Here is a 19,823-nt window from a genome sequence, read left to right as displayed (position 1 = left end):
GCTCCTCTGCTTCTGATTCAGCTCTCTGCTGTGGCCTGGGAAGGCAGTGGAGGATGCCCCAGGTCCTTGGGCCCCTGCACACATGTGGGAGACCTGGAGGAGTCCCCTGGCTCCTGCCTTTGGATCGGCACAGCTCTGGCCATTGCAGCCAATTGAGGAATGAACCATCGGGTGGAAGACTCTCTCTCTCTCTGCCTCTCCTCTCTCTGTGTAACTCTGACTTTTAAATAAATAAATAAATCTTAAAAAAAAAAAAGAAATACCTTGATACTGACTGTGCCCATACCACCCTGAATGCCGCTTCCAATCTTGTCTGAAATATATAGACACTTACTTTGTGGTCTAACATATTATCTGTACTGAGAATATCCCATATTCAATTGATTTATTTACATATTCTTATTTTGTTTGCTGATGTTTTCTTTCTTTCTTTCTTTTTTTTTTTTTTGACAGGCAGAGTGGACAGTGAGAGAGAGAGACAGAGAGAAAGGTCTTCCTTTGCCGTTGGTTCACCCTCCAATGGCCGCCGCGGCCAGAGTGCTGAGGCCGGCACACCGCGCTGATCCGAAGGCAGGAGCCAGGAGCCAGGTGCTTTTCCTGGTCTCCCATGGGGTGCAGGGCCCAAGCACCTGGGCCATCCTCCACTGCACTCCCTGGCCACAGCAGAGGGCTGGCCTGGAAGAGGGGCAACCGGGACAGAATCCGGTGCCCCGACCGGGACTAGAACCCGGTGTGCCGGCGCCGCTAGGCGGAGGATTAGCCTAGTGAGCCGCGGCGCCGGCCCTTTTTTTTTTTTTTTTTTTTTGACAGGCAGAGTTAGACAGTGAGAGAGAGAGAGAGAGAGACAGAGAGAAAGTTCTTCCTTCTGTTGGTTCACCTCCCAAATGGCCACCATGGCCAGCACTCTGTGGCTGGTGCGCCACACGGATCTGAAGCCAGGAGGCAGGTGCTTCCTCCTGGTTTCCCATGCAGGTGCAGGGCCCATTGCTGGTGTTTTCTATATACAGGGGGACTTGAAAAGTTTCTGGAAAAAGTGAATTAAAAGGTAATTCCATTGTAGTGCAAAAACGTTTAAATCCATCCATAGTTCTTCACATAATATGAAGTTCTTGAAGACCCTGTATTCACACAGATCTGATCATTTATAGTGTTGGGCAGAGTTGTTGAAGAGTATAGTAGTCCATTTGTTAGTGACTTCCCAAACTATTTTTGAAAATACTTACTCATTGTGATATGTAGTGACTGAGGTCATTGTTTCTTGTGTTTAACAGAGATATTCTTGAATGTCAGGAGCTATTAAGAGCAACAGCAATCACAACAACAACAAAACCCTAGTACTGGAAAACCAAGGGGCACCATGTCTTTGTAGGCTGTGCTGCCAGAGTCCTTAAACATTTGCTCAGGCTTGCACTCCTTCCTGCTGGGGAAGCTGTCTTCTCTGTTTCTTTCTGATCATGCATATTCCTCTGAAAGGCACATGGCCTTCTGCATTCTCCCACGTATATGAGTCCTTTTGAATGTCCTAATTTCCCAGAGAAACTCTCACTAGCTTTTGCTCCCAGGCATTGGGTTGGTCTATTTTGTGTTTCACTTGCAATCTTTTGCCCCAGGCATCCTTGGGCTCTTAGTTTGCCTTGCAGTATGTTCCAGTAATGCCTGATGCTTTCTTCTAAGTTGCCTAAACAAAGAGAAATGCCTTTTTGGTTACTCCTTCAGGTTGCCCCTGACCAGGTTCAAGCAGATGTGCACAACAACTTACAAAATGATCTGCTGTGCTCTGTCCGGAACCAGGTACCAGACTCCCAAGCTGGGTGTGTGAGCTTCCCTCTTGAAGACTGCTACAGCCAAGGGACTGAGTGAGCTAAGGGCAAGTAAAAAATGCCACAGAATTTCCAAGTTCTCTTTTTCTTGATTCTATATTCATTAGACTTTTTTAAATCTTTGACTGTTTCTCAGAGTTTTGACACAGTTTGCTTGATTAATTGCTTGTCTTTCAGTGTTTCTATGGGAGGACAAGTACTTGGAGTTTCATACTCTGAAACTTTTTGCTGATGTCAGCCTGCTGTCTTTTTTAAAAAACTAATTCTGTTTATTATTTAAAAGGAATTACACGATGCTTTCTAAAATTAAAATGGCCTACCCAAAAGCGTTTTTTATTTAAAATATTTCACTAGATTTCTGTTTTATATCTGACCTTTCTTCATCTAAAAGAGAAAAATTTAAAATGTTAGACAACTAATTATGAACACTAAAACATAAGAATGCAGATAAACTAATACACTCAATGGGAAATTACAAAATTCACAAATTTCACATCTTGACCTTAGCACTCTCTTAAAATCTAATGGGTACTGCTGAAATTTTAGCATAAATAGTTAGCCTATGAAGGTTTACGGTTACTCTGACTCCTAAAATGAGGTGATGTCCCTCTTTTCACTACTGATGTGTTTATGTCAGCATAAGAATATACTTTTCTCATAGATTTCTTAAAGTCATTCACTTAATTAGGGATTTTATCATTTTTTCTCATACAAAACAAAAATATTTTAATACCTTTAAATTCCAAATTTTTCTTTAAAATCATTCATGAAAAAGTCAGAATTAACACCTCAATTAGTCAAGCATCAGGAAACTACATTACACCTATTTAATGTCCAAAGAGACATTTTTTCACGTCATTTTCTTCTGATGTCCGTTCCAGAATCACAGACTCTTGCTTCTCTACACTTCCATCCATCATTTCTGCAGATCATGAAAACTGAATTTGTTGAACACCAGCAAGCTGTTGATATGATGTTGTATAAACCATAACATTGTGTTGCTGACCATCCACAGCTATTAAGCCAGCTGGTAACTGGTTAGTGAATGCCTCCTCAGTAAGCTCTTCTCTTAGTCCTTCTGTAGCTGTGACTGCTCCACCAAATCCTTTCTCTCTCAATTTCTGAAGGTACAATTTCAGAGGTTCCACATAACTGGCAAAGCCCAAGGTGGACATGGCAAAGAGAATGTCTTCTCCATTGATTGTCTTCTGTTTCTCTTTCACTTGCTTCAGATGCTATAAAGCTAAGAACTCACTTACACATTCTTGAACACATTCTTTGGCATCCGTTGCAATCTTTCCTGTTTGAGGTGTGGCATTCTTCATTATCCTAGCCACATTTGCAATTGGAAGATATATTTCTTCTTGAGAAGCATCTGTGGTAGAACTGTCACCGTCCATTGCCATGAAATACTGTCAGAACCGTGGTGTCAGTGGTGCTCAGAGCACCTTTTTAAAAAGGTGTCTAATCTTTGCTCAATTCCAACCCATGTTTAAAGCATCTTGTTCTAGTACTTCGGGCGAGATAACGATTTTCGAGTGCTCTGTAATTCTTTGTTCTCCCAGACTACTGCTCCGTAAGCCCCTGCCTATCCTCCTGCCTCCCACCAGCGATGATCAAAACCTTAGTGCAATCCGAATGGCTTCCTTCCCACCTTTGGGGCAAGTCCAGGGACCACAAGCCACCAGATGACTGCATTCTTTACGTGCAAACCAGACTGCAGGACACCAACGCCATTCCTGCCTCCCGGGGACCTCGCCGCCTCCCCACGCAGGTGCGCGGGTTGCCCGAGGCCCCTCGGCCGAGCCCGCCGACCTGTCAGCCCCGTTCGTGCTGCGCAGACACCCGATGGCCCAGCCAGCCCGGACCTGGCACCCAACGCCCGTCTCCCGCCCGCCGCGCGGCGCCAGAGTGCGCAGGCGGACAAGGAGGCCGGACTCGGCCAGGACCCCGCGGACCCAGGAGCCGGCGGGCGGGGGTGCTCCGCGGGGCCCGCGCGGCTGCAGACGCCGAGGGGGCAGGGTCGGGGCGGCGGCGGGGACCCGGGCCGCCTCCCCCGCTAGCCGGCCTGCTCCCCGCACAAAATGGAGCCAGCCCAGGGCGCCACCGAGAGGGACCCCGACCGTGCCCCGCCGGCAGCCCTCTTCTGCCTCGGACTCGGAGTTCAAGGGTGGTGAGCGGGAGGCGGCCTGGCCTCTGTACCGCCCTCCTCCTTCGGCGCACAAAGAGCCGCGCTGCAGCCTCGCAGGCGCCGGCCCGGCCCAGGTCCAGGTGCGGGCGGGCGGGTGGGAGGGTAGTGCCCAGGCCAAGGCGGCATTGGCTGCGGGGATGGTGCTGGGACGGTTTTAACTAAAACACTGTAGTTAATTTAATTAAAGGACGGAAATCCTTTAGGATCTTTACACCACCCACCTGTGACTGTTTTCGTCTTCGTTTGAACCAAGTCATTTTTCTCTTCGAATTGTTACTTATCATACATAATTGGTGATGGTCCTCTAACAGTTCAGAGACTATGTCTTATTTTTCTATTAGATTTCAGAATTCATAGCTAGTGTGAAGTGATGTGTAACACCCAGTGTTTTCAGATGTAAACTGAAGGCACGTTTGAGTAGGTGCTCTTATTGTATAGTGTTGTTCTGGCTGTTTTTAGCTTAACCTAGAAGCAGACAGATGTTTGTGCATAAAACAGACTGCAGAAACCTATTGTATACCTTTCTTTACCATGATTTCAAACTGCACTGATAAAACCTGTAGATGCCCTGAGCTAAACTTCAGAAGAGGAGTCTGAATGCCATTCACTCTGTTAAAAGCATGTTAGAAATGACTTGTAAAATATTGTGTTTTCTATTCTTATTTAAGCCAAGGCAATTTACTAACATGTATTTTTCAAATTAGCTAATACACTTCAATTATGAATGTTATAAATTCATTTTGTAATGTTGTTTAACAGTTAACATTATGTAAATTTCAAACTTTTCTTGCCCTAAGTAATTGGTGAACTGTTTCTTTAGATAGAAAATGTATTGTGTTTTTACATATATGGTGACATCTAATACGTATAGTATATATTATTTATGCATGTATTTAAAATGCATAAAGAACCATATCCAGATTATTTTAGTGGCTAGTTTACATTACTTATTGATATACCTCTAAAATTACAGTTGTATCCTAGAAACTTACTGTCAGCTAAATTATTACTCAAACAAATGAAATGTGTTAGCTTAAAACATTTTTAGATATTGGTACTGTTTGATCATTTAAAGCTCCTTAGGTAAAGTATGATTGGAAAACATCCTGAGCATTCTTGTTACAGTTATGGCTGCCTGGCAACTTAGTTCAAAATCAGAATAGCAATGAAAAGCATCATAGTAAACTCCCTCGCACCCTTTATTGTTATTTTTGGGCAACACTACACATATGTTCTGGTGAATGTATTATCATTACGTTTATTTAAATCCTTGATAAAATCATTACTTATTTTATTTTGCTTACCTAGAAATTAGATTCAGAGGTAAAGCAGCCTTTGTTTGTAATTATTAGTTGGTATTCTCTTGTGTCACCAAATGTGTTATGGGGAATGGGGAGAGTACCACTCAGAGACTGAATTTGGGTAGAACTTTATTGATGAGTTGCAGACTGACCAGCCAGGGACACAGTACAGACTTGGGAGCCACACTGTGTTGCTGGTTCCCTGTCTAGCAAGACTTATATGGGGCAAAATCACAATGTAGGTGGCAGGGTTCGGTTACAATTTTCTGGTGTAATAAGTAGGGGTTTTCAACTATGTTTACATGAGCTAATGACATTTCTTGGAATTGGCAAGGTTACAGAGGAACTGGCTGTCTTTCAGCTAGGATGTGGTTAGGCAATAGGACATTTCACAGGGTACATGCAACATAGAATTTTTTTCTTAACTGCATGGGTGGGGGTAGGTCACTTCTTGGTCATAAGTATTCAACATGGCATTTGTCCTGCTCTCTCTGACATATGTTTTTATCATGTAACAGCTTAGATGAAATATGGAGCTTTCTGTCTGTTTTTGACTTCTCCTGGTTACCATTATTAATCCCCTCCAAATGTTTCACACAAATGAAAACTCTACAGGATTTAGCCCATTGTATGTACAATTTTCCAGAATTACAAGTTCTGTCTGTTCTTTTGTAAACCTTTCAATACTCCAACAGTTTCTTTCCAAAATAAAAGTCTGGAATCATCCATACTAAAATTAAGAATTTATAATTGGGAGGAACGGATGTTTTCATAAACATTTGCTATAATTAATTTCAACCAGAGAATTGAGGAAACAAAGCAGTTTTTCCTACTCCAAAACTTTATTGCCTTTTTCCCATATAGCAGACTCTGAAATCTTTTTAAATATGGTTAGTGAAATTATACTCATTATTTAGTATGTTTTTGAAAAAAAAACTGCTTTTTTTTCCTTATTGCCATCTCGTGTACCTTGAAAGTTAAATTTAATCTGATATTTTCATTTTGTAGCAGTTATAAACCAGAAAAGACCTTTGTAATTTTGTAATTTCTTAGCAAGATAAAAATTCTTCTTTTAAAGATCGTTTCAATTATTTGAAGCATTTTATATTTGATTTGATAAACAGAAGCTTTAAGAAGAAATGGTGAGATGTAAATAATCATAATCCTTAATTTTAAGGATAGAGAAGGCTCATATTTAAAATATATACCATAGTGCTTATTCTGTGCTGGTTATGGAATATTTCACAGGAAATGGCTGCAGTGTGTGAATATGTTGTTGGAAATTTCCGTTTAGAGAGACAAAGGCAAACTTTAGTTCTTTCGGGTTTATTATAATACTGCTAATTTTAAAAAAATAAAGTGAAGTGTACCTTGCCTAAGTTTTCAAGAAATCAACAACAAATACACAGCTGGATTAAATCATAAATATTTAGCTTTTTAGTCACCATTTACTCATGCTGTAATCCATCCTAGGAATCTTTTTGACCCTTTTTTTGGAGGAGAAAACAAAAGAGGAAGAAGAAAGAAAACCTGAAAGTGTACCTTGCAAAATGAGTTAAAGGTTTATTAAGTGGACACAGTCCATTTTCCATCCTCCTGAGTACTTTGGCACAGCTGTAAAGATCTTGAAGAGAACAAACGTTCTTGACTAATCTGTCAACTGTAAAATGTGTACAGAAAAATAGGTAGCTATCACTAAAATTACACTTCAGCTTTCAGTAACCATTTAATGAGTAGCATAACTATATAAGTATGGAGATGTAAGTACTCTACTCAATAATTAAAAATAATCTCATCTTTACACTGAAAGCTCTGTAATTACTATTTGACTTCACCAGGACCACTGTGGGAATCTCCAGTGGCACGCTGAGTTGTTCAGAGTGGATTAAAATCATAAGATAAAATTGGATAAATCATTAAATTATTAAGCTTTAAATATTACAAGAATGAATGTATCCTGATATTTGGAAGTTATATTGTAGGAATTTGCAGTCTAAAACCAGATTCTGATGTTTATTTTTTTTTCTCTTTGCCATGAAAGTGGTTTTATTTCCTATGATTTTAAAAACAGATTTATTTGAAAGGCAGAGTTACAGAGAGAGAGAGAAATCTCGCATCTGCTGGGTTACTCCCCAGATGGCCACAACAGCTGGGGCTGAACCAAGCTGAAGCCAGGAGCCGGGAGCTTCTTCCAGGTCTCCCATGGGGGTGTAGGGGCCCAGGCCATAGAGGGAGCTGGATCAGAAGTGGAGTAACCAGGCCTCAAACCTGTATCCCATATGGCAGGTGGTGGCCTTACCTGCTATGCCACAGTGCTGGCCCCTGGTATCAGCCCTTCTTACCTGGCCTGAGTTATGCCTGGTGTAGCACCACTGTGGCCAGGAGCTTGAAGCTGAGCTGAACGCCTCACCCAGCACACACAGGCTGCACCCACCGCACAACTACAATCCCAGAGCACCCACAGGGGACTGCTGGGAGCCCTGGATTTACAACAATCAGTGATCAATGCACCCCACGCAGGACATTAGGCAGTGCGGGCTATGGACTCCCAGTATGGCTTCCTGCCCTGGGGCCTCCTGCCCTGGAGTTTGCAACCCAGTGCAAATAGCTTAATATTTGCTTTCAGAGGCATCGCCTGAGGTGCTTGGTTCCCCATGGTTCCTTCATCACCTTCTCATCCCAAGTATAGCCCTCTAGTGGTTCTATGTGGGAGGTACAGAGGCTGGACCATTCTGGCCTATCTCAGCATCTGGATCCGATGTACTCTAGGCTTGGCAGTAGGCTTAAGGCTCAGCACTTAAATCATTCATAGCAGTTTGGAAAGAGCACAGGGAGATTCCCCCCAAGAAAAGGGAAAAGCTTGCAGGAAAGATTCTGAAAAATAAGGAGGGCCTCTGCCTGCTCAGATGGCATGCCTTGGGCTGCTTCCCTCTTGCAAAATCAGCATCCCATTGGGCAAGTGTAACTGCACATTTAAGACTGCACCCACCCCCGCTATCATTCAGACTTCTGAACAAAATATTTCTATAGAAAAACATCAGGAGCTGGGGCTGTGGCACAGCGGGTAAAGCCGCTGCCTGCAGTGCTGGCATCCCACATGGGTGCCAGTTCATGTCCCGGCTGCTCCACTTCTGATCCAGCTCTCCGCTGTGGCCTGGGAAAGCAGCAGAAGGTGGCCCAAGTCCCTGGGCCCCTGCACCCGCATGGGAGACCTGGAGGAAGCTCCTGGCTGCTGGCTTCAGATTGGCACTGCCATTGCAGCCCTCTGGGGAATGACCCAGGGGAGGGAAAACCTCTCTCTCAGCCTCCTGTCCTTATAAACACGTGAGAACTCCATGGAAGGGGATCCCTGCAGCCGCAGCTAATGCAGGAACACCTGGGGCACCTTCACGCAGATCACTCATCACACCCGATAGCTCTCATGCCTCGGGGACTGTTAGGAGGGTCCCAGGTACGGCCTTGGCATTGTCAGTGAGCTGTGCTTAAAGCAGGCCTCCATCCCAGTTTCTGGTGCTTTCTCAGAACGTTTAAGAGACAAGCAGTTAATTATTACTTCACAAGGGCGGCTGTAACAAGTTATCAAGACAGCAGCTGAAAAAATCCTGGGGTGCGTGTCCTGGCCCCGTAGGCTAGGCTGTAGTGTCTGATGGCAGCGGCCTGTAGCAGGGTTCTGGTTCAAGCCCCAGTTCCTCTGTTTCCGCTCCAGCTCCCTGCTAATGTACCCAGGAAGCTGGCGGTGATGAGCCACCCGTGCCTCCCATGTGCAAGTCCTGGGTAGAGCTCTCGGCTCCATCTGGCCCAACCCTGGCTGCTGTGGGCATTTGGGGAGTGACCTGACAGATGCAAGATTCTCTCTCTCTCTCTCCCCCACCCCACCCCCGTGTAAATAAATAAATCTTAAAGCAATTTAAAAACTTTTCTTTTTTAAGGTGGACACTGTGCAGTGAGTGAAGCTACCTCTTGTGTGGTGAGGATCTTGTTCCCGTGTGGTGCCCGTGAGGACAAGGAGGAAGGCAAAGCCAAGTCCGTGTCTATTTCGTCCAGTGTCAGCGTCTTCATCAATTCATGACGATTCTCCCCTCCCCTCCTCGACCCTGCAAACCCGGCGAAGCACAGGGGCAAAGCCTCACCAAGCTCATGGCGACAGTGACAACTACAATGACATTTCGGTTCTGACTGTCGGGTGTTTCACGATCTCGCCGAGCCCTGAAGCCAGGGAGCATTCCAGATGTCATTGAGGGCCACGTACAATTGTCTGTCCTTACACACACGGCGCCCGCTGTTCCAGGTGCGCACCAGTGGCTCCAGTGTCCGCCTCCACCTGCGTGGCCTTCTGGAAAACGCTGAGGTCTCGGGGTGGAGGGGACTTGGGGGACAGTGCAGCACGGGGCGCGGGCCAGTCGGGATCACCGTCGGCACCCACGTCCCCGTGTGCGTTTCTGGAAACGTGGAGATTCCCGCCCCCAAGACTGCACGGTTCTGCGGGCTCACCCGGACACCGGTGGTCAGGGGCCCGGCCCTCAGCTCCCGGGCAGCCCCAGGGAGCGGGTGCGGGCGGCACCGCGGGTCACGCGCTCTCAGACCCGCGTCCGGCAGGCGGGAGAAGCCCTGGGTCTCTGGTCGGGGCGCAGAGTCCCCGCTGAGGGTCCCGGCAGCGCCCCGTCTCTGCAGGCTCTGCCTCAGGCCACCTCAGCCCCGGCTGCCCCTGCCACGGCTGGTGCGGGATGTTTCGGCCGAGACTCTTAGCGCTCCTGGGTTCGGGTGTTCGCTGGCGCCCCGCTACCTGGCAGGGAGCCCACGGAGACTCCTGCACCCGCAGTCTGCGGACAGACACCCTGCGGCCGCCCCGTCGCAGGTTCTGATCTTAGTCATTTGTTAGGAGGAACACATGATATATTTAGTAGTATGCAGTGTTTTCATAACTAAATGTTGAAATGTGTATTTAAAAATTAGGCTATTAAATCTCTATCAGTAAGGACATATATTTTACATTGGGGCATTGATAAGTGTTTTTATAGTTTCTTCAGTAAATTTATTTTTATTCTATACAATTTAAACTGATAGGTGTGAATTTGTTCTAACTTTTATTTGATGAATATTCCCGTTTCTTAAGTAAATATTTTTTCTAGATGTTTGATAGTATTGCAGGAGACATGAATGCTTTTTGGTATTTCTGTTCTCTCATGTTTTAAATCACTGAACTTTTGACAGATATATTGTAAGTCAGCAATTAAAACATAAATATTTGGGTAAACCTCTAAGGTGTATTAGAAGTTCAGTATTTTTTTTTTTTTTTTGCTTTTCTTCTGATTTATTTGAAACGCAGTCAGAGCTAGAGAGAGGGAGAGAGCACACCCATCCGCTGAGTCACTTCCCAAAAGGCCGGCGCTGGGCCAGGCTGGAGCCAGCAGAGTGGAGCTCCATCCGGGTCCCCCACGCGGGTGCAGGGCCCCACACCTTCACCACTGCTCCCAAGGTGCGCATGCGCAGGGAGCTTGGCCCGGAACAGAGTCTGACCCCGGATGCCCTGGTCTCCATCCCCACACCAAACACGCCCCGAGGTCCCCACAGGACGCGGCGCCCAGCGCTCAGGGCGGAGCTCAGCGGGGAGCCCGAGAGGGGAGCGCTGTGTGCGGGACCCCAGGGCAGGCCGGGAGGACGCCCGCTCCCCCCATCAGATCCTGGGTTCCATCCCCAGCTCTGCTCCGGACTCCGGCTGCAGGGGTGGCTTGGGCGCTCTGGCCTAGCATGGAGAGACCCCAATGGCGCTCCCACCCCAGTACTGCGGGCCTGGGGAGTGACCCAGAAGGGAGCTGGGTCTGACTTCCGCCCCCAGCACTGTGTCTTCCATGGCACAGCTGTGGACCCCAGTTCCCGCACTGCTGTCAGCCATATGGCTCTGCTGAGGGGTGGGGGACATGGAGCAGCCCACTGTGACCCCCTGGGCCTCTGGCTGTTCGCTTCAGTTAAAGGGGAAGAGACCCAGGAAGTGTTAGGAGTCAAGTGTACGGGAGGTGCAATCACGGACGGCTTTCTGGAGGAGGTGGCACTTGAGCCAGGTCCTGTAAGGGGACAGGCAGCCAGGTCGGGAGAATGAAGGCGGCTGTGAGAGGCCGACACGTCCAGCCCCAGGGGTGCTTCTTCCAGGTGACACCCCGGTAGCCACCGCCAAGAACATGCCTGGGGACAGTGCAGATCTGTTTGGGGACAGCGCGGCAGAGGACAGCGGTGCGGCCAACGGGGCCTGTGGCCCACGGTCATCATCAGGGAGCAGGAGCACAGCATCGACCTGCACATGGTCCGGCCGCACATGAAGGTGGTCACCCACAGAGGTGAGGCCCCCGGGGTACCCGTGGTCAACCATGGAGGTTAGGCCACCCCGTTACCACGTGGTCACCCACGGAGGGGAGATCCCCCCCCGTACCAGTGCTCACCCACAGAGGTGAGACCCTACCCTGGTACCCGCGGTTGCCCACAGAGCTCAGACACACCCCCCCCCGGGTACCCGTGGTCACCCACGGAGGTGAGGCCCCCCCGGTTACCTGTGGTCACCCATGGAGGTGAGGCCCCCCAGTTACCACGTGGTCACCCACAGAGGGGAGATCCCCCCATATCAGTGCTTACCCACAGAGGTCAGACCCCCCCCAGTATCCGTGGTCACCCACGGAGGGGGGATCCCCCCATACCAATGCTCACCCATGGGGGTGAGGCCCCCCCGGGTACCACTGCTCACCCACAGAGGTCGGTCCCCCCTCCGGGTACCTGTGGTCACCCACGGAGGTGAGGCCCCCCAGTTACCATGTGGTCACCCACAGAGGTCAGACGCCCCCCCGGGTACCTGTGGTCACCCACGGAGGTGAGACCCCCCCCAAGGTACCCGTGATCACCCACGGAGGTGAGACCCCCCCCCGGGCACCTGTGGTCATCCTGGAGGTCGGACCCCCTGCTGGGCCCAGTAGACCCTCCGTGCCCCTGCGTGGCTCAGAGCCCAGCGACGGCCGCCCTCACAGGCTACCACAGCGAGGGCCTCAACGCCATCATCGTCTATGCCGCCAGCTTCCTCCAGGACAGCAGCTGCCCAGACTACCACTATGTCCTGGAGAACCTCTTCCTGTGAGCGGGCGGGGAGGGGCCAGGAGGGCAGGGCGGGCAGGAGGCGGGGCGGGGAGGGTGGGCGGGAGGCGGGGCAGGCGGGAAGCCGGGCAGGAGGCGGGGCGGGCGGGGACCTCCCAGGCTCCCCCTGCTGGCCCACTCTGGGCCTTCCCTGGGCGCCGGGGCTCCGCAGCCGCCACACCACACACGTCCATCACCAACACCATCAACACCATCATCATCATCACCACCAATACCGTGAACACAATCACCGTCACCATAGCCATTGCCAGACCGGTCCTGCGGGGGCCCGAGGGGCTGCAACACGGCCCCCTCCCCAGAGCCCTGCGGCCCCTCCCCAGAGCCCCCGGACCCCTCCAGAGCCCCCCGCCCCTCCCCACAGCCCGCGGCCCCCTCCCCACAGCCCTGCGGCCCCTCCCCACAGCCCGCGGCCCCCTCCTCGGAGTCCCCCGCCCCTCCCCAGGGCACGCGGCCCCCTCCTCGGAGTCCCCCGGCCCTCCCCAGCGCCCCCGCCCCTCCCCAGCGCCCGCGGCCCCCTCCCCAGCGCCCGCGGCCCCCTCCCCAGCGCCCCCGCCCCTCCCCAGAGCCCCCCGCCCCTCCTCAGAGACCCCACGCCCCCTCCCCAGCGCCCCCGCCCCTCCCCAGCGCCCGCGGCCCCCTCCCCAGCGCCCGCGCCCCCTCCTCCGAGCCCCGCGCCTCGCCCGAGCGGGGACCCCCGGATCCCCGAGGCCCGCGGGGGAGGCCCGGGCTGGGCCGGGAGAGGCCGCCCTGACCCCGACCCGCTGCCCCGCGCAGCTCCGTCGTCGGCAGCCTGGAGTCCTGGTGGCCGAGGACTGCGGGATCCTGTACCTGAAGGGCGCCAGCCCAGCGCAGGATGCCGGCCTCGGCGGCTCAGGAAGCTGCCAGAGGACAGACAGGAGGCGCGGGCGCGGGCACAGGCAGCTCTGCGCTCGGCCCGCCCGGCCCCTCAGCTGCCCTTGGCTAGTGGACGCGGCCCCCACGCCGCCCCTGCCGCCCTAAAATCTGTTTCTGGCCACCGCCTACCAAATCTGCTTTCCGTTCATCTCTGCCTCCTCCATTTCTAGCAGGTGGAGAAATGGGAGCTGGAAAACCTTCCGGGTCTGTTCTCTCCTGAGCTTTTTCTTTGGCTGTCCCAGCTGTTAGCATGGAGACTTGGTCACCAACAGAAAACTCCCTTTTATGAAAATGCTAGCGTATAGCCGGCGCTGCGGCTCACCAGGCTAATCCTCCGCCTTGCGGCGCCGGCACTCTGGGTTCTAGTCCCATCGGGGCACCGGATTCTGTCCTGGTTCCCCCTCTTCCAGGCCAGCTCTCTGCTGTGGCCCGGGAGTGCAGTGGAGGATGGCCCAAGTGCTTGGGCCCTGCATCCCATGGGAGACCAGGAGAAGCACCTGGCTCCTGCCATCGGATCAGCGCGGTGCGCCGACCGCGGCCGGCCGCGGCGGCCATTGGAGGGTGAACCAACGGCAAAGGAAGACCTTTCTCTCTGTCTCTCTCTCACTGTCCACTCTGCCTGTCAAAAAAAAAGAAAAAAGAAAAAAAGAAAATGCTAGCGTATAACTAAATGGTTTATGCATTTTAGGATTTTCTGTCAGTTTTAAAAATTTTTTTTTGAAGAACGAATGATCTGTTTAATCATGGGAAACTATTGTTTCATAACTAAACTTTGAAATATATATTTTGAGAACTTATATTTATACTTAATATATATTATATTCATTATATTGGCATTGATTAGCATTTTAAGTTTCTTTAGTAAAAGTATTTTTAATCTACCAAATCTGCTTTCTGTTCACCTCTGCCTCCTCAATTTTTATAAATGTATAAATTTTTAAGGAAAAAACCTGTATTATACTTCATTTATTCTTGTTAGTAATTACATTGATAGCATTATTATGCAAATTAGGAGTGCTGTTGGTTTATATTGTGGCTTTAAGATGAGTATTTTTCCTAAAAGAAGTACAGAAGATAATTTAGGGAAGGGGCAAGGGGACATTTTATTTTGGCTAATATACTGCATAGAACTGTTACACAGCTGTTTAACTGAAACGTTGCTTTGCAATCTCCATTATTTTAGTGTGTTTTTAAAATTTTTTCCAGGAGATTCTAATAAAAATGGAAGAAGAACCAAGTTCTGCTTTGGACTCTGAAGAGACTTTTAATTCTTGTAGGTAGGTAGTAAATACAGAGATATAGAATATTACAGGATAATGTATAAGATCCAATTTCTTAGAGGATTCTAATCTTAGAATAGCAAAGAATTAGGACTTGTGCTTTTAAAATGTGATAATATTTAAATATTACTGTGGTATGTGATTATCTGCAGAAATAATGAGTATCAGAAAATGTAATAACCCAAATTCTTGTAAATGAGCTTACATCAGATATCTGTTGCCCTCCTATCCTACAGTACACTAATCAGAACAAATGTACATGTAGAATTAACCTTTCTTATAATTTGTTTTTTGTTTTTCCCATATATCTTTTACAGTACTAAAGACTTCTTTCAGAGTACCTACGAAAGGTTAAAATGCAAATGTGATTGAATTAAGAGCTGTTTGTTAATGCCCTTTTAGGGCTTTTCAGCCAATAGGGCTGTTACAGCTCAAACAGGAAAGGATTCAATTGGCAGGCCAACACTGCTGTCAAATAGTTTTATAGTATTTAAAGTGTGAAATTAATATTTTTCTACCCAGTAGGCAGTAGCTCTTGTAATGTAATAAGCTTAATTGTGAATTTGGCAATTGAGTTAAATGTAGAATTCATAGAAGCACAGTGCTGGTGTATATTTTCTTATTAATATTGATAGACAAAACCTAGAAAAATGTAGCAGTGTCACATTAAAGTAGCCACAGAATTATTAGTAAAATTTGCTTTAGAAGATGAAAATTATTTTTCTGTTGCCATTATAGCTCTTTTAAACTAGCTAGTAACAGGTTATTAAAAAATATATAAATTTTCCAGTGTTCAGAAGTCCTTTTGTGTAACAACTATTTAAACTGCCTCAGAAATCCTAACCTTTCTTCATAATCAGACAGCTCAGGCCTTAAGCCTACCACTGACATACTAGAGCTTATGTCCAGGGTAACGAGCTAGTTTCTCATCTGTAAAAAGGGCATTATATTGTCTGATCTGCTTCCTTCCCACAACTTTTAAATACTGGGGTAAAACATGTAAAACAAAGCCTCTTGAAAATCTAAATGCAGGGCCTGTTCTGTGGCTCACTAGGCTAATCCTCCACCTGTGGCGCTGGCACCCCAGGTTCTAGTCCCTGTTGGGGCGCCGATTCTGTCCCAGTTACTCCTCTTCCAGTCCAGCTTCCTTCTGTGGCCCAGGAAGGCAGTGGAGGATGGCCCAAGTGCTTGGGCTCTGCACCCACATGGGAGCTCACAAGGGGGCACCTGGCTCCTGGCTTTGGACTGGCACAGCGCGCTGGCCTTAGCAGCCATTTGGGGGGTGAACCAATGGAAGAAAGACCCTAACTCTGCCTGTCAAAAAAAAAAAAAAAAGAAGTGATATCTGGAATTATAACAAATAAATTATGGAACTTAAATCCATGGACACTAACTACAGCTTCATATGTCTAATACTCACAGATTTATTTTTATGGCCTATGAGGTTTTACAATGATTTGTATTTCTTAGTGGTTTTCTTCATTGATTCAGAGAGGTAGAAAACAAATGGATTTAACTCCTGAGACACTTGTATGGGGTTATATGATGCCTGAATGGTTTTAGGCCACATCTTGTTTTGGAAGTGTTGGTTTAAATTTAAGTATTTGGCTTCCAACTAATTTGCAGTGATGTGTTATGAGAATATATTATTAGTTTTATGCAGTACATCTTACAGGTTTTATATTTATGTTTATTTATTTATTATATATATATTTATTTATATTTATGTTATATGTTTTTTTGTCAAGTTACATGTGAGAGAAAACTGCCGGATGTGGAAGAAGAGAGAGTGTCCTGTGTGTGCTACAGTGGATGTTTAACTTAGGGAATGGAGCACACATGGCCACATGGTGGAAGGAATGTTGTTTCTCCATCCTCCCCCTCTCTTCCCAAGGGCAACTGACCTCCTTGCCAAAAGAGGCGAGCCCTTGCCAGCCCAGATGACTACAGACTATTACATTAATCTGTCTAGCTGCAGTACCAGCTGCTTGCATGTTTTTAGTTATCTTATTAGATGGTATAACAGTGACCTATGAAATTAACTGAAGGTGAACATTGTTAACTTCCCTTTTATTACCCTATGTTTCCCAAAATCTTTTTGATTAGATTATAACTTTCTACAAAAGTTCCTAGGAAGTCTTTTTGGTTTTTGATTCATGTAATTTTTTTTAAGGTTTTTAAAGTATAATGTCATACTGCACAGTATAGAAAATAATTTAATTTTTGTCTCATTTATTGATAGATTTTAGTCTGTTTATATAATTGAAAAGCCATAGTAAACTTACCTTATTAGACAATTAAGTTAGATTGAACTCAGACCAATTATTTGGCATTCTCTGAGAAACTCAAAATACTCCTTTATCTTGGCATTGCAGAAATGGCATAGTATAGAATGCAAATTATTGTATCTTGCTTTAAAATAAATTTTAAATCATATTTACCTCTTCTCTAGATTCATATATATGGTAGTTGATCACCAAGTTTACTCTATTTTTTAATTTAATTTAACTTGGCATCATTGATGAGTATATTTTCCCAAGCTGTGCTGTTAGGAAAAAATGTATTATCCTCTGATTTTTTGACAAAGGGATAATTTTGAAGTAATAATCTTTAAATGTGATGTTGACTTTAAGAGACACACAAAATAATAAAAACTAATGATAATCAATTATAAGTCTTAGCCAGTGTTCTATTATAATAATTTAGCTAGGGACCCTGATGCTGAATCTAAGAAAATAAAAAAGTTTCTGAATGCAAGAAAATCACAAAATACTTCTTTGTGTCTTTAGATAATAAATCCTATAATTGATATAGTAGGGTGACTGGAGACTTAATTCTTAAGACATGATGTTTGTGAGTCCTGTTGTTTTTTTTTAATGTATTCATACTTTCTGACAGGTGTTTTACTCTGAAGAAATACTAATTTCATATTCCAAAAGAATTTTAATTGAAGAATAAAAGGAATGTTTCTATATATATTTTATATATATAATATATATTTTTTAAGAAAAGACAGTAAAAGGCACTTGGCTTCAAATAGTGGTGGTCTAATTTCTTATATTGAAGAGAGCTTCCAAAATCGCTTCCCTTTCTCAACATGTTATGTTCTCTATATCACTGAGTCAGAGACTACCTTGGTAAAATGTTTTTTATTATTATTCTATTAAAATATTTTTGATTAGCATGCAATACTATCGCTCCCCCATTCATGGAGGAACGACACTGGACCCTGCGCTGTTCTTTTGTCTGCTCGGCCCTTCCCGGGTTTGCTGCCGGTTCCCCACTTGTGGAGGAACGACGCCGTCCTGGGTTAGCTGCCGGCCCCTCCACCTCCATGGAGGGGCGGCACCCCCCCCCCCGCCGCTTTCCCGGCTTCCGCGGAGGAGCGGCACACCGCCGGCCGGCTCTCTCGGGGGCTGCTCAGATGTTCCTCAGGTGTTCCCTCAGATGTTCCTGGTGCATGTTGTCTCTCTCCTCCTTTATAGTCCTCTTCCACCAATCCCAACTCTGCTACCTACACGCCGAGTACGCTGCTCTCCTCCTCCAATCAGGAGCAGGATCAGCTCCTGCAGCTTATCAGTCAAACCGATGAGGCAGCTGCGTAGTTGTTTGCTCCTCCCCAGTGCCATATTATGGGAGAGCAGATGCATAGAATTAGTCCTAGTTCCAGTAATTTAGTCTAGTCTCAGTTGCTCCCCACACAATACTTTTATGGTGCAGTATTTCACTACATATACAAAGCATACCTGAAACCAGGAAAATAGCTTTTCTATGTCCTCAGCTTATCTGTGTTCTGGTAGCTACTAGTTTCTCTCTCCTGGTTCTTTGTGCAGTGTATAATACATTATTGTGAGCTATAGTGGAACAGGAGCACTGTGCTGTGAACACTGGAACCAGTGCCTTCTGTCTGTGTTTGGTGCCTGTTACCCAGTCTTCCATTCTCTCTCGCCATACCCTTCCCAACCTCATTGTGGTTTTGATTTACATGTCCCTGATGGCTAGTGATATTGAACATTTCTTCAAGCTTTTGTTTTCTTTTGTGTTTCTTCTCCAGAGAAATATCTATTCAGATTCTTTGCCTGTTTGTTAATTGGATTGTTCCGTTTTTGTGGTGTTTGGGGTTCTGTACATGTTCTGAGTCATAGTCCTTTGTTAGATGCACAGCTTGTAACTGTTTTCTGTCGGCTGTGATTTGTTCCTTTTGCTCTACAGAAGCTTCTTAGTTTGGGATGATCACATTTGTCTGTTTCTCCTTTCCTCTCTGTGCTCTTGGGGTCTTTTTTAAAAAAATTAATGTTTGCCAATGTTTTTCCCCAGGGGTTTCATAATTTCAGGTCTTACATTTATGTCTCTTCCATTATGAGTTGATTTTAAATTATGGTGAGAGGCATGGGATGACATTTTGGATTCTGGGTATGGATATTTTATTTTAAAGATTTATTTATTTTTACTTGAAATGCAGAGTTATAGAGAGGCAGAGGCAGAGGGAGAGAGAGGTCTTTCATCTGCTGGTTCACTCCCCAGATGGCCACAATGGCCAGAGCTGCACCGATCCAAAGCCAGGGGCCAGGAGCTTCTTCCAGGTCTCCCACATGGGTGTAGGGGCCCAAGAACTTGGGCCATCTTCTACTGCTTTTCCAGGCCACAGGAGAGAGCTGGATCAGAAGTACAGCAGCCAGGACTGGAACCAGTGCCCATATGGGATGCCAGCACTGCAGGTGGTGGCACTGCTAAGCCACAGTGCTGGCCCCGTGGGTACGGATATTTAGGTTTAGGTTTCCCAGCACCACTTATGTAAGAGACTGTCCTTTCTCTGGTATGAGTTTTATCAGATTTATCAAAGAGCAATTGGCTGTAGGTATGTAGAGTAATTTTTGAGATCTCTATTTTGTTCCAATAGTCTGTATGTCTGTTTTTATGCTGATACCATACTCTTTTTATTACAGTAACTCTATAATATGTCTTGAAATCTGATGTTGTGATGCCTCCAACTTTGTTGTTCAAGATATCTTTATCTATTTGAGTTCTTTTAAAGTCCTTTTATATGAATTTTAGGATTGTTTTTTCTAGTTCTGTGAATGATGTCTATCATTTTGGTTGTAATTACATTGAAGCTGTGAATTGCTTCAGGTATCATGGACTTCTACTAGTATTAATTTTTCTAATCTGCATACAGAGAACTTTGTGGGTTTTTTTTTGTCTT

General features: G+C 46.5%; 2 pseudogenes; one reads left to right on the top strand and one right to left on the bottom strand.

The window, feature by feature from the left end:
• Positions 1-2,542: 2,542 nt before the first annotated feature.
• On the bottom strand, positions 2,543-3,226 carry LOC138848086 (nuclear transcription factor Y subunit beta pseudogene; annotated as a pseudogene).
• Positions 3,227-3,446: 220 nt separating this feature from the next.
• Positions 3,447-19,823, top strand: part of LOC127486380 (nucleus accumbens-associated protein 1 pseudogene) — a 33,865-nt pseudogene continuing 17,488 nt past the window's right edge.

The sequence above is a fragment of the Oryctolagus cuniculus genome, unplaced genomic scaffold, assembly GCF_964237555.1.
Source record: "Oryctolagus cuniculus unplaced genomic scaffold, mOryCun1.1 SCAFFOLD_164, whole genome shotgun sequence".
In the NCBI taxonomy this organism is placed as follows: Eukaryota; Metazoa; Chordata; class Mammalia; order Lagomorpha; family Leporidae; genus Oryctolagus; species Oryctolagus cuniculus.
Note: the sequence above shows the minus strand (reverse complement) of the source record. Positions and strands in the feature narration are given on the sequence as shown.